This window comes from Athene cunicularia, assembly GCF_003259725.1.
Source record: "Athene cunicularia isolate RWA chromosome 8 unlocalized genomic scaffold, athCun1 chr8_part1, whole genome shotgun sequence".
NCBI classification, from domain to species: Eukaryota; Metazoa; Chordata; class Aves; order Strigiformes; family Strigidae; genus Athene; species Athene cunicularia.
In genome coordinates this window covers 8593516-8607266 of record NW_020799109.1, presented here as the reverse complement: position 1 = coordinate 8607266, position 13751 = coordinate 8593516, and the positions used below count along the sequence as shown (strand labels likewise).

General features: G+C 43.3%; 1 protein-coding gene across 3 annotated transcripts in view; it reads right to left on the bottom strand.

Moving 5' to 3' along the window:
* Positions 1–13751, bottom strand: part of LOC113482589 (cytosolic carboxypeptidase 6-like) — a 969074-nt gene that overhangs the window by 212258 nt on the left and 743065 nt on the right. The window lies entirely within an intron of this gene.

The following is a 13751-nucleotide window of genomic DNA, read 5'->3' as shown; positions in this document are numbered from 1 at the left end:
GGTGTTGAGAAAATTCTGAAACTTTTCTATTCTTAACCAGCTGCCACTAGAAGAGATCTGTGACAGTCCATTCCCTCCACACTCTGCCCTAAAGATAAGCACTTTCTAAAAGCCAGCGCTGTAGAAGTCAAGATGGAAAGCCTTTTAGTAACAGAGACAACCAGTACTGCTGGTCACTTCAGAAATTCAGGCTTGAGTACTCTCAGCTCTGCCATCTTCTTTTCTTCCAAACTAAATCAATGAGTACTGAAAGTGTTCCACAAACCATAGGTGGTGCTGAGAACCTCACAGGATCACCTAGGGAGGATAAAATGTGCTTTAATTTTACCTATCAAAACTGTCAACCAAAAAAAAAAAAAAAAAAAAAAAAATCCTATTCCTAACTTGAAAATTCTCCAGATACTTTACTCCAGCCAACACCTGGTCCTGCCTGAAAAAATATGACTAAGCAGACCTTAGTAGATGATGCCAGGAGACCACACAATAATTGTCATTACAAAAGACTTCTTAGGGCATATTTATGTAATGATGCTCTGATAAAACAGTCTTCTAGCATGCCTTAAGATGTGCTCTAATGCTTTGGCAGCTGGAAACCACAAGGAACCTAGCAGTTTGACCCATTCTCTTATTTGTTGGAACCAGCACTTTATGGCCTCAGGATTCATTTTGAAGCCATTGATTTGGATTGTGGGTCGTTTCAGACTTCAGAATATGTTGTAGAATGACAAAAAAAGCTAGATTCTCAACAGCTTCAAACTTGGGGGTTCATGCAGCAGCAGTCTGCTTGAACATTTGATCAGAGCAGCAGTAGGCTGTTAGTGGCACCGTGTACTGCATCCCACTGCGGCTCTGAGCGCATGTGACTCGTACACTCTCTCCAGCAGCATTTGGTACTCATTGTGAGTCCAGGTGGTACATGGGGTTAATCTCTCCCATTATTTCATGGCTCCTGGCTCTCCTGTTCCTTACAGCAATGAGATTCCCACTAGCTTCAAAAAATTAGGCCAATTTTTAGGGGAGTAGCAAGAGGCCAAGGCTAGATTTGTCTGGTAGAGTGCAAGATTCAGCAGAGGGGAGCAGACTGCCTCCTGACCTCTGCAGTGATAAGCCCACACCTCAGCCACTGATTACCCTGATGGCTGGTACAGCTTGCTTAACTACAAACTAATCTCCCCCAGGCCCAAAGACCAGTCACAGAGTTCTCCAGTAGAACTTGTACAAAAACCTGTGAAACTAACTTGAAAGAACATGTCAGGCTGTCAAAGATAGGATGTATTGTCAGGAGTATACACCTGCTGTAGGATTGCCCGAAGGGTTCATAAATTCAGTGCACAGCACAGACTGAGTGGGTGGCTTTGTTTTCTTTAATTTTCCTCATATACTGGAAGGAGCTTGGAGTTCTCTTTGCATCAAAATGAGCCTACCACTACCCCCTAGATGATGCCTCTCTTCCTCCTGGGAAGAAACAAAAGGGTTCCTGGAGAAACACTGCAGGGATCAGATGATCTTGCTTTATTAATGAATTACTTGGGATTTATCAGAATCATTCTAAAGATGTTGCTTCAGAAGATGATGTGTTTGGTCATTATTATTCAAAGTCTGTCCTTCCCATGAATACGAGTCCTCCAGACAGCTCTAAAAACATTTGCTGGATTATGGCTCTCAATTTTTACAGAATTAACTGATGTTAAATACAGCTAAGATTTAAGCCTTAGAATTGAACAGAAACATGCAGGAGACCCCACCTCCCCTGACACACAAGATGAGAGTGTTGCAAGTGCCTTGATTGCAAAGGGGGGAAAAGCAGACACAAGAATAGAAAATCCTGAATGCATGAACCAGAGTTAAGCAGGCAGGTACCCTGGCAGAATTAATTCAGGCATCCTTGTATTGTTTCCTGGTATCCTTATTGATTTACAAAACATTGGTCTTACAAAACCATGGCCCTAAAAGGGGAGTTTCAGCTGTACACCAATGGCTTGCACAGCACTAGCAAAAAGGGGAAAAAAAATTGAAGCAAAAAATTATGTCATTCTCCAGTTTTCTATCTATAGCTATAAGGGTCTTGCAGGGAAAAAAGGGTCTAGATAATTATGTTCCAGCCAGGACCAGGCTGATGTGAAGGTCAGAAACCTTTCCAGGGCCAGAATGGAGACTGCACCACAAGTGCAAAGTTTCCAAAGTTGCCTGCACCAGGGAAACGATTCCCAGCAGAGCTCTATTATGGACCCAGGGAGGACTCAACAGACTTTGTTCTACTTGGGAAACCACTAAAGGTTCTGGGATTTCAAAGAATAGCCAAAGATGACGATACTTCTTCTTTCAAGCCTTTTGCCAAATTGTCTCACCAGGACTCTGAGCGCTCGCTATGCCCAGAGTTACCTTTTCAAAACCTGGCAGCAGTGCCTTTCCCTGGGGACCAGGAACAGTTGGGTTTTCAATGTGCTTAGTTCAACAAAGGTGGGCACTGGGAATGGAGGGATGGACTAATTTTACCTAACACCTCCCCTGGGGGCTTGTCATAGCGTGTTGTTTTGCATGTACGGTAAAGAACAAGCAAGCAGCTACATTATGCTCTTAGTCTTTCTTATGGCATTAACTGCAGTAGCAATAAGAACTACAGAAGTCTTAAGATGGATAGATCAGCCCAAGCAAAAAATGTGTTATAAACCAAGAAGGCAAAAGGTAAATTTCTCTGGAGGAAGACAGAGAATACATTTACATATGAAAATCTAATATACAGTGAAAAGGAAAAAGGGCATTACATAAATAATGCTAGGGAAGAAATGAAAAATATGTATTTTTAAACACATTCTAAAAATGGTTTCCAATATCTGCAAATGTATTGCTCAGTCAAGCAGAGACCCAGAAGCTGTATGGACAAACCAGGCACGCACACAAAGCTGTGAGATGCAGAGACCGGGGGCACTGCAGAAGGTCATTCGCAACCATCCTTTCCAGTTTCCTTCAGCTGTGGAGTGCTCTAAGAACATATGAAGAAGCATCTCTGCTAATTTGCCTTGACCTTTAATAACCTGTAGGCACTTGTGATTGGCCACTGTCACAAGTGGGCTACTCAACTGGACAGATTGCTGGTGCAACCCACTGCTGGTATGAAAGTAGAACACATATTGCTGGAAAGGAGCAAAGTGCGTGGGGAAGGAGGTGCCCCCAGAGGTGACGTGGTGCCCTGACACTCTGGGTCCTTCAAGGTAAAACATTCAGAACAAAGTGGGAATCTGAGCTGAGAGGAACTCAGAGTGAAGCATGCGTTGCATTCTCTTGTGCTCCAGCTCAGAATCTTAGTCCACTCAGCTGAAGAGAAGAGCTGAGGCATCCACTCTGCAGGACTGAACCCAGCGTCTCACTTCTACTGGAGCTGCTGCTTTGCCATTCATATATGAATATGGTACATACGTACATTCCCCAGATCCTAACAATGGCAACTGACAGCCTGCCCCTAGAGGAAACCTGCACAACTCTTTGCCCTCATTTCCTCTATGGGGACAAGTGAAGCGATCACTTTCGGTTACTCTTGATGCATGAAAACTTACACTAAGTCAGCTGTAATGGCACCTTTTGGCTGCTTCATTGATTTTCACTTTACTAGGTTTGCAGTTTATACTGCTTCACTTCTATAGGATTTTACCGTCCTTCCATTCAAACTAAAAACGTGTGAGGCAGCTCACCTGTTTCCACTCAGGCAAAGTCACTTGTAAGACTCCTGTAGTAAAGCAGGGCACAAAGTCCACAGGCACTATGCAATGCTGGTATCGTCCAATAAAGTAGCACTTCTAAAATGGACAACCATCAGATTCCAGAAACGGAGAAAGAGTCCCATTAATTCAGTAAATAGCTACTTTACACTTTCCTGTGGCTGCCTTCTGGTCATGAGAAAGGTGAGAGTGGCATCACAGCTGTCTTGCTCTTCCTGAGAGTTGGCTGGCTACCTTTCCTCTTGAAGCTAGCCTGAGCTCTCTACTTGTTCTGGGTTTGCACCTCAGAAAGACATCTAAAAGTACCGCACGAGCAAAACCAAGGGAATGCGAGACAAAAGCAGATCTGTATCCATTTCCCCTTGATACATGGAAGTTAGTAGTAGAGGCTGAGCAGTTCTAATCAGCGTCAAAGAACAGCCCAAAAGTCCATTTGCACAGCAAAGTCTCTAACTTCAGTCTTGGCAGACAATGAAAGCAGGGACTGTATGCAACACCTGAGCTGACCAGACTGGGGGAAAAAACCAAACCAAAACAAAACCAAACAAAAAAACCCACCAACCTAAGAGTTATTAAACAAAACCCTAATCCTCTGGGAAGATCTGATGTCCAAGAAAATGCTGGCTGCATCTGAATTTTCTCCCCTTGAATCTGAGATGAAAGTTGTGTATCTACAAGTTGCTTCCAGTGGTGCTGGAGGGGACTTGCTGGATAGCTGCTTGCACTGGGCTCCAGCAGGAAAAACCTTTTTTTCTGTGGTTTATTTTTTTGTCTTAAAGAAAAAGCAAAAATGACCACAGCTCTACATGAGGAAAAAAAATTGCCAAAGCTCTGCCCCTCACCAGTGAAGATGGATCTGTTCTTTTATTTACGCTGCATGACATTCAGGCAAGAATAAGCTCCACAGAAATAAATTAGGGCCACTCCCTGTCAGTAAAGATGTGCTCCTGGCTGCTAAGCAGCAGAATATGTCGTAAGTCCCCACCTCCCCTCCAGAGAAAATCTTGCTGTGAAAATGGAGCCGCACTGCAGATCCTAAAGGTGATGGTAATTAGCACTGAAGAGGGAATATTCAGAGAGCAAACTGTCCTCATACGAGTAGGGCCGCCACAAGCAACCGAAACCTCTGCTTGTGAAGAGGTAAAATTCTCCGGGAGGGTATAAAGTACATGCTTACATCTGAAGAGCACAAGGGAGGAAGTTAGAAAGATATAAATTTCAGGGCTTCTCTAAGCATTGAGGAGTTTTGTTGCTGTTTTAGGAAGAAAAAAACTCCACCATTTCCTGAAGAATTCTGTTTGGAGACAGTCTTACTGCAGAATCTACTTTGAAGCATATTAAACTAAGAAGGAATAAGATGCTCTTGTTCCAGAATAAGAATTGCTCGGGAAATGTTCTATTGCACTCTACATTCACAGCCTGCCTCAGATGCAAATGAACTCTCAAGTGCCAGCAAGCCCTCAGACAGAAGCTCTCCCCAAGCACTTTGCAGCAATGGGTTTAAACTCTGGCAGCACTGTGACCACATAAGCTAATGTCAAGGTGCTATTTCCCTCATATCCTTGGCCATTAGGGATATTGCCAGGAAGAAGAAGAAAAAAAATAAATCAGTGTTCACATGTAACCAGAGGGAAAGACTGTCTAACTTTCTACCTTGAATAGTCAGACTGAATTTTAACATCTTAAAGGTAAATTTAATAAACAGCCTCTTTTACTGCATGAAAGATACAGAAATCAGAAGAGGCAGGTGCCACTGAACATTTTGGGCACACTGAGATCCCAGGCAGACATGCACACTGCAAACGTAAGGGTGCACTGCAAAGCCACCACAGGGGTCTGAGCCGAGCATGGTGGCAGTCACTTCCCAGCCGCTGTCTCCAGTGCAGGGCAGGCAACCCTCCCGCAGTGAAATAGGGGGGCAGTTCCAAGGGGTTTCCAGTTCTGACCCAGCACAGCAGAGCTTGCTCTTCCCTGCTCCTCCCCAGGAGTACAAGACAACTTGAAGAGATGGTTGAAAAGATGGTACCTGGGAGGAGGTTGGGTCACAGCATTTTTCAACTCCACTCTTGATTCTGCAACAGACTGTCTCCTGTTTGACAGAAGATGGTTAAAGCTCAGCGAGGCTGAACGGCTTCTCCTGTACCAAGGAGTTAGTCACCTGCCTGTTCTCCCTGCTGTTATGACACCAAACACTGGTGTTTGTAAGGGGATTGGGTGCAATGGTGATTAGTGTCATACGAAAGCCACCATGGCTGTAGAAATTTAATAACCATGAAAACTGAAATCGTAGGAGCTAGAAATAGCTCCTTTTGGGTAGGTGGAGGGTCTGGTGAACAAAACTTGCCCTGTTATCATTGCCTGTGCCACATCTCTACTTAGTCACCTGGCTTATGCTTGACCATAACATAAGGCATGGTCCAGCTTTGTAATATTTTGCCTACATGCTGTACCACTGGCTGAAAATTTTGAAGAAACATTGTCAGATGACCTCCAGACTTTTCCTTTCCTCCTTTTATAACTGAACACTGAAACAGATTTTTTACCTTTCTTTGTTTCTTCCCTCCCCCCACCATATTTTTTCCTTCAGTGACAGTGACAAAAAAGCAGGGAGACAAGAAAAAAAATAGAGAAAAGGAAAATATGAGAAAAATAAAAGTGAGCCTGTAAAAAATATCAAAGATTCTCTTTGAAAACCTGTGGCATTAAAAAAAAAATACACAAACAAATTAGTTATTTTCACGCATCTCAATTATTTTTTACATTTAGCAGCAGCAAAGACTAAAACCATAACCTTCAAATCAGAGCATGGATACCAGGGATGTATTTCTATGTGCTGAACATGTAATAAGTGATTGGACGCTTGAACTAACACTATAAGGCACATCTGGAAATTGTCACTTAGGGGCCACATCTGTCACTGAGGAATCAACATTCCTGGGGAGGGTGAATTTAGAGAGCTGTGTGCCACTGTTCAAACCCACCCTAAATCCACACTTGGGGTCTACAAGGTGTTTAATAGAAGCTTGCCCATGCATTATGGTCCCAGCAAAGCAATTTGTGCCTACATTTTTTCCTAGGCAAAATTAAGCAGGACTGGTAAAGAATGCGTCCCCTTTCAGATGGGGCATGTGCCCCATTACCTCTCCTTCATCCTCAGAGTCCAGAGAAGCAGGATTGCATTGAAAGAGCAAAGACGACCTCTGAAGGGCTGTTGTCTGGGGCAGGAGCCTGCTTTCATCTTAAGTCCCTCCTTCTTACTCTCCAGACAAGCTTTATGTCCTTTTCTCTGTAAACTGCAGAAGTCAAGGAGACATGCCTCTTATAAACATGTACACAATACCCTGCAACAGGCACACACAGAACACGTGAGCAATCCGTGCAGGGGCAGAGGAAGAATTTCACCCAGGTGCCCTTGTGTCAAAGAAAAGTTTCCAGAGGCCAAGTCCCAGTCACACATGAATGCTGGCTCCTCAGAGAAGGAGCTACAGCAATGCAGAAGGAGCAAGAAGGCAAGCGCAGGGCACCTCAGAGACAAAAGAACTGAAAACAAAATGAAAACAAAAAAATCAATTCAGCTGAACCAAGCCAGGGCAGGCAAAGAACAAAGGGTCAGAAGACAAAGCCGGAAACAATAGACCAGCAAGATTAATATCAGTTGTGAGGAAGAGCTGGGACACTACTGAAGGAAAATGGAAAAGGCTTAAAGCAAAGTATAAAAACGAGAAGAGATCCCTAATTGTGAAGCCTGACACACCAATACTACACCTGCAGCTCGATCAGTACGGGTCTCACACTGCTGCACTTACAGAAAGGGCGTCATCTCACAACTTAGATTCTGTTAAATTAATGATGGTCCCTTACAGGAGCCATTCCTTTTCTCATAAACAACAGATACATGCAAATGAGATCGAAAGACAACCCCAAATTCCCGTGGTCTTCACAGGTTTGTTCTGAGCTTTGCAAATTCATGCCCTGGTCTGATTCCACTGGGGCAGGACTTCAAGATTTCTGCCTGGATTTCCCCACTAGTCCAGTTTGGGGAAATCTGCATGCACGGTACACTGGATGCTCCTGACCAGTTGGAGTGCTGCACAGCCACAGGCTCCGCAGGCAATGCCACGAGCAATGTATTAGCTATCACTTCCAGAGAGCTTGCTCTCCCATGCGGGCCCAGAGAAGGTCTGTTGCATGGGCATAATGCTGCTGCCCATGGCCATACAGAGCAATACACACAGAAAATGGCACTGACATAATAGATAACTGGGAAGAAATGGATAAGCATCTTCAAAATCCACTTGTACTGTGATTTCTAGTGGGAAAACCAGGCCATATTAAGGAAAGCCAAGTGACTGTGAAGTTCAGCTGAATCAATATTTTCTCTTTTTCCTATCCTCAGACATTAGTAAAGTGCCACAGCATGCTGTTATGAAGATGATGTGCTTTGCCCTAGAGGCAGTTTGGTTAGGGCTGGAAGGAAATGATCTTTAAGCTAATGTTATTCAAAAGTATGAGCAGTCAAGAAACATTACAAAACCAGTATGCTTAAGAGATTAATTGGGCAATCCCACCCGGAGACAAAGCAAATTTGCCAGCTATTGTATAGTGAAGCCTTTCCCAATTCTCCCTCTTGAAGACCAAGGGCTCCTTTAGCTCTCTGATTATTGTAAAGAGTATTAGTTAAGCCGAGGTAGTCAAAGGCCTGTCGTGGGCAAAGGGCAAACTGAATCAAAGTCACTTGACATTTCTTATCTGCATAGGCAAAGCTGACCTTGTTGTCCCAGGAATGAGGAGTTAGGACTGATCCATTCCTCCTACTGGAAGATGCAAGGTGAGCTTGCAGGGCTGGGCTCGGGGGGTGAGCCTCCCTGGTGAGTCCAATTTTTCATTCCCACTACTACTGGTAGGATGGAAGAGATGAAGCAGCAACTTCTGCTGCTGGTGGGAAGGGGTGTCTCAGCCATGCAACAGCCTTCTCCACAGATGACAACTCCTCCCTCAGAGGCAGCCTGGGTCTCCAGGGCTCTGGGAGTTCCTTCTTCCCTTCGCAGACTGCAGCTGCCAGCCACTGCACAGCCTCTCTACCTACCCTGTCACCATCACACCTTCTTCTCCTCTGTGCAGGCACATCCAGCACGCATACATAGTAAGAGAGTGAATCACATAACTATAGCCAGGGAAATTTAACCTCATTATAAATTTCCTCCAGCTCAGGAAACGAAGTGTATAACCTCTCATACCTGCCTGACACCATAGTGAATTGATTCAAAACCTGTGGTATCCTGTAACGGCTAATGTCACTTTGGGTAGCAGAAATTCTTCTAACGGTCTATTTACATCAACACAATTTTAAGAGGAGCTTTTATTTCCATTACTCCAGTATGGATGTTTTATATTCTCAGAACAACCTCTCTCTCTCCTGGGATACTTCACACTAAAATCCTATCCAGGAGATTTACAAGGGACAGACAATAGTGTTTTTCATGTTGCTTTAGAAGTCAAGGAGAGTGTGTTTCCCTTTGTATTAAAGCTTAGGAGCTGTGCACTTAAAGGAAAAAAAAAAAAGTCTTAGTGAGAAGGATGAATGCAGTCTAACAACTTTAAGAGAGCCCTGCAGCTCATTTTATGGTTGGGCTGTTGAATTCTGTTGTCTTTGTCTGCTTCTCATAATTTGGTTTCCTGAACCCCTATAAAAGAGACCATGAACTGCAGCTTCTGTTCACCATGTTCCCTCATTGCTTCTAAGTGCTAAGCTGCGGCTAAATGAACAGGAGAGTGTTACCATCCTCTCCTGCCACAACTTATGCATATCATTTTATGGATACAGAATACCATTCATTTTATAGAAAGACTTTGCTCTTTATTTTGAGGAAGAACTGTCACCTGTAGGGTGGAACTGGGCAATATCAGTTGCTTTTTCCTATAGATTGCAGCCAGAAGAGGTTTGCAAAGGCTACAAGTATTGAAAGAGGATGGAAGCTTTGTACCTTTGGGGTGGCAAGAGAGTATAAAACTCCCTTAAAGTGGAGCTTCTGTTTAGTTCAGTTCTCTTCAGCATTAGCAATGCAGCCCACAAACTGAAACACTGGCAACAGCCCCCACAATGGGCATTCCTGCGTCAGAGAGCACTCACAGGTCTGCTGCACGGCCAAGGCAGAGCACCCTCCTGCAGCCAAAGATGAATTGCAAACTAAGCCTTTATACATATGGAGGCATTTGCTTTGAGTCTAGAAGTAGCCAGGAGAGCAGAAGTGTTTGCTTCCAGTCTCTTTCATTTGGCAGAGAAGACAGAAGTGAGACTTTACAGTAATACAACAAACATGAATGTATAAGATCCCCACCCTCTGTGGAATCCTGTTTTGTTTCCTCCTCTGGTAGGAAATACAGCTGCAAAATGAAGATGATTTGGCTTGCTAGAAGGAAGAATACAACAGATTAAGTGAGGTCAGAACTGATGCAACCCATGCATTTATTCAGTCCGATAGGAAGCCTGGCAGATGATGCCCTCAAGCTTCTGAGGGCCCCATCATTACCACAACAGGCACTTTCTGGGTTCAGTGTTTTTCTCCAGTACAGCTTCTGTTACCAAAATCATCCTATATCAATGCCTACAGAACTCAGTTTCATTTCATTAGGAGAAATTTACCCCCTGGAAACAGCAATACCATCACCTCTGTTACTTCAGAAAGGTTCTTTTCACATGTAAAGGCTTCATTAGCTGCATTTACTCTTGCATTTAAAACATGTCCTGTCTTTCAGTTAATATCACTTATGCCCTAACGCTCAAAAGATTTTTATGCTTAGTGAAGGAAGCAGAAAAGCATCTTTTAACCCTGACAGTTTATTCCTCCTCTTTCTTCATAACAAAAGATAGACGTTGGCTAAAATTCCAAGTAGGAGCAACAAGTTTCAGAATTACTCCTCTCACATACAACTGCCTTTCTTACAAGCAAAATAAATCCAAACCAAAAAACCCAAGTCCCACTCATGTTATAGCAACTTCACTCTCTTACTAACTCTTTCAGGGATCCTGCAGGATGAAATTCAAAGAATCTGAAGGCACTGCTTCCATGAAGGGAGCTAGAAAACTGCCACCACTGCTAAGAAGCCATATCGGAATCTGTCCAGGAATTAAATCCTTCATAGCACGTGGAGCACTTTGGTCACACAGAAAACAAGTTCAGTTGCCCACTAGCCCAGTGAGCTATTGTGCAACAGCAGGACTCCTGAGACAGCTGGTAAGAGACTTGTTTTCAGGCAGTCTGCCCCTTTCTACCTCATTCTTTAAAACTTGAAACAAAATTTGTATAAAAGTCTTCAGATTTTTTTTTTCCCTGCCCTCTGCTGGCAAGATGGTGGCAGTTAAAAACACAGACTGTTAACAGAAAACCAAGAGGCATTGCCCAGTGTAGTCTGTTTTTTCATTTCACATCGTCTGATTTAAGGTGAAGCGAGAGGGAGCATTCATTTAAGCAGCTGTAATGAAAAAAGATTGATTGAAAAGTCATTTTTGCTCCATTTCTTATGGATAAGAGTCCCAGGTGTCTGTTTTCCTTATATTTTCTTTTTAATGGCTGCTCCCTATTCAGCCCATAAGCTTCAAGGTCAGCTTCAGGTCAAATTACACTTAGCACAAGATGCTCAGCACCTGCAAACCCGGCTGTGGGATCCCTCTACCTCCCCTTTTGCTCTGGGTTTTCCATTCTGGGCTCCCAGCCTGGCAAACTACATTGAAGTAAAACGCTTAGGATACATATTTTCACTTTTGCATTTAGATGGCACTGTGGATGCCACACTGACAAATGTCTTAAAAAGGCAACAAATTGCATCCTACTAATAGAACCTGCTAAATCTATGATGAAAGTACATGTCTAAGTACACCTAGACAAGCTTAAACTTGCAATTACTGACTGCTGGCAAAAGCCAAGGCATACACGACAAACTTAAACGTCACCCCGTCTCCTACAACTTTCCATGCACATGAATAGTGAGACACAGTTGCTTATCTCCCACAAAGAAAATAAAATCTAGAGGCCAAAGGAAGCAAAATAAGACTGTAAGAATACGGGGGGGGGAATAATCCTATTGCTGGATCCAAGGCTTTGGAAAGGTGGTTTACGACCAGTGTTTAGAGGGTAGGGACTCGTACAGATTTTACACACACTTATTTGTGCATGCTACATATGTATATAGGCATTATCTGACATCTGACCCTATCTGTAAGAGTTAATAACTTGCCTTAACAGTATAATGTGGAAAACAGAAAATAGCATACGTTCTCTTAAATAAAAAAAAAACCTGGATGGAGGAAAATGAGGGAAAAATATCTAAGAAAGGAAAAGAGTCTAAACCCACAACTTAAGAAAGATCCCTCAGAAATCTGAGCAGCCCATGAGAGATGAGTTCAAGCTGTAAGATGAATTCGTTTTGTGTTGCACTAGAAAAGCCCTCCAGGAGCAGCAGTGACTCCAGTTGGTTAGAAAGCGGTCTATAAGAGCAAAGCGAAAACAACGGCGTCCTCTTCATCCTAGACCCTACTCTTACTTACTCATCCCCAAACATGACACAAGCATCAATGTTCATGATGACCACACAGCCTGAGAAGATCACCATCCTACCTTTGGATGTAAAGGGTATTCATGCAAATATACTCCCTGGTGACTAACTCTCCATCTCTGTCCCTGAACTTCACAACAGGCAGTTAACTATCAGGAAAACTTCCTAAAAAGGCTAACGTGAGGAGTCGTAATAACTCTTAAAAGACCAAAACAGAAACAAAATGTTCTTAATCCATCTTTCTATGAAGAGGCTCTCTGGGGTTTTCTCTGCCTTTTAAGGAAGTGAGCTACAGCTCAGCAGCTGTACCACGTGTGAAATATTATAGCACTTGTTTTTAACTGCTGGAGGAGGTACTAATGATTCTAGGGAGGTCTGGCTACTGCTGCAAGCACTCCACAGCTGTAAGGAGATAGAGGTGTGTATCCAAGTTTACAGTACTTGTACATCTGCAGGAATACAGGTATTTGTATTCAAAATTCAGTTTTTAGTGGATTCTTCATAATGGAATGTGAAGAAGGGTGATGCAGAAACAATACAGTTCTGGAACACAAAGTTCTTTGCTTTGATTTAATCTGTGGGTAAAGTTAAGGACAAAGGACCAATAGAGAGGACCAAGTATATCCTGATGTATCAAGGCTAGACAACTTGCTTCTCAGGGTATCTTGCCTAGTCAAAAAATGGAAGATGACAGAGAGCTTCTGTCAGGCCCCAGGAAACTGGTGTTTGGGCTACACATAGCTATATACCCTTAGCAGAGCTTGGGCCGACGGGGTCAGGAAGAAACTTGGCTAGCTCAAAGACAGGTGGAAAAATGAGTAAGGAGTTAGTTATGAGCTTAGAGCTTTAAAGAGAAAGATAGAGCTTGAACTGAATGAAACCCATGATTGACTGAAAAAAATGAACAAAAAAAAGGAATCTTGTAACTCATTATCTATTCCCCTGCAGGGTGATTCTCCAGGCCTGGGCAGTTACAATTCTGCTCTTCCATATACAAGATGCAGCTTGCACCTGGGGAATCTTTGGGATTAGCTTCCATATCTTAATACTTCAGGTGGTGAGCATAATCAAACATTCAGGAAGAAATCTCTCTACCAAGAAAAAAAATCCTGACATGTTCCATATGCACTGGGCTGGCATTTGGATATTAAATCTGCAACACCTAACTCTGCCAAAATGCTTCTCAAGACTCCAGAAATAAAATTCCTCATTGTGCCCTCACTTGACTGCCAAAGGGATCCTTTTTATCCCTTCTTTTGACCCTGCCACACAAAAGTTTCCAAAGATGGAGCAAGCACCCAATTTCACATTTGGCAACGCTAGAAACAACGCGGCAATGGCCTTGAAATGTTTGCCATTTCTACTTGTCTTGACACTAATTATACACACAAGGCGGCTTCATCTGCACTGGGCAGAATGGCTCAATGCACAGCGGAGTTCAGTGCCTTCAGAGCCGTGCATTTCCAAGCGAGTCAAGCGTGT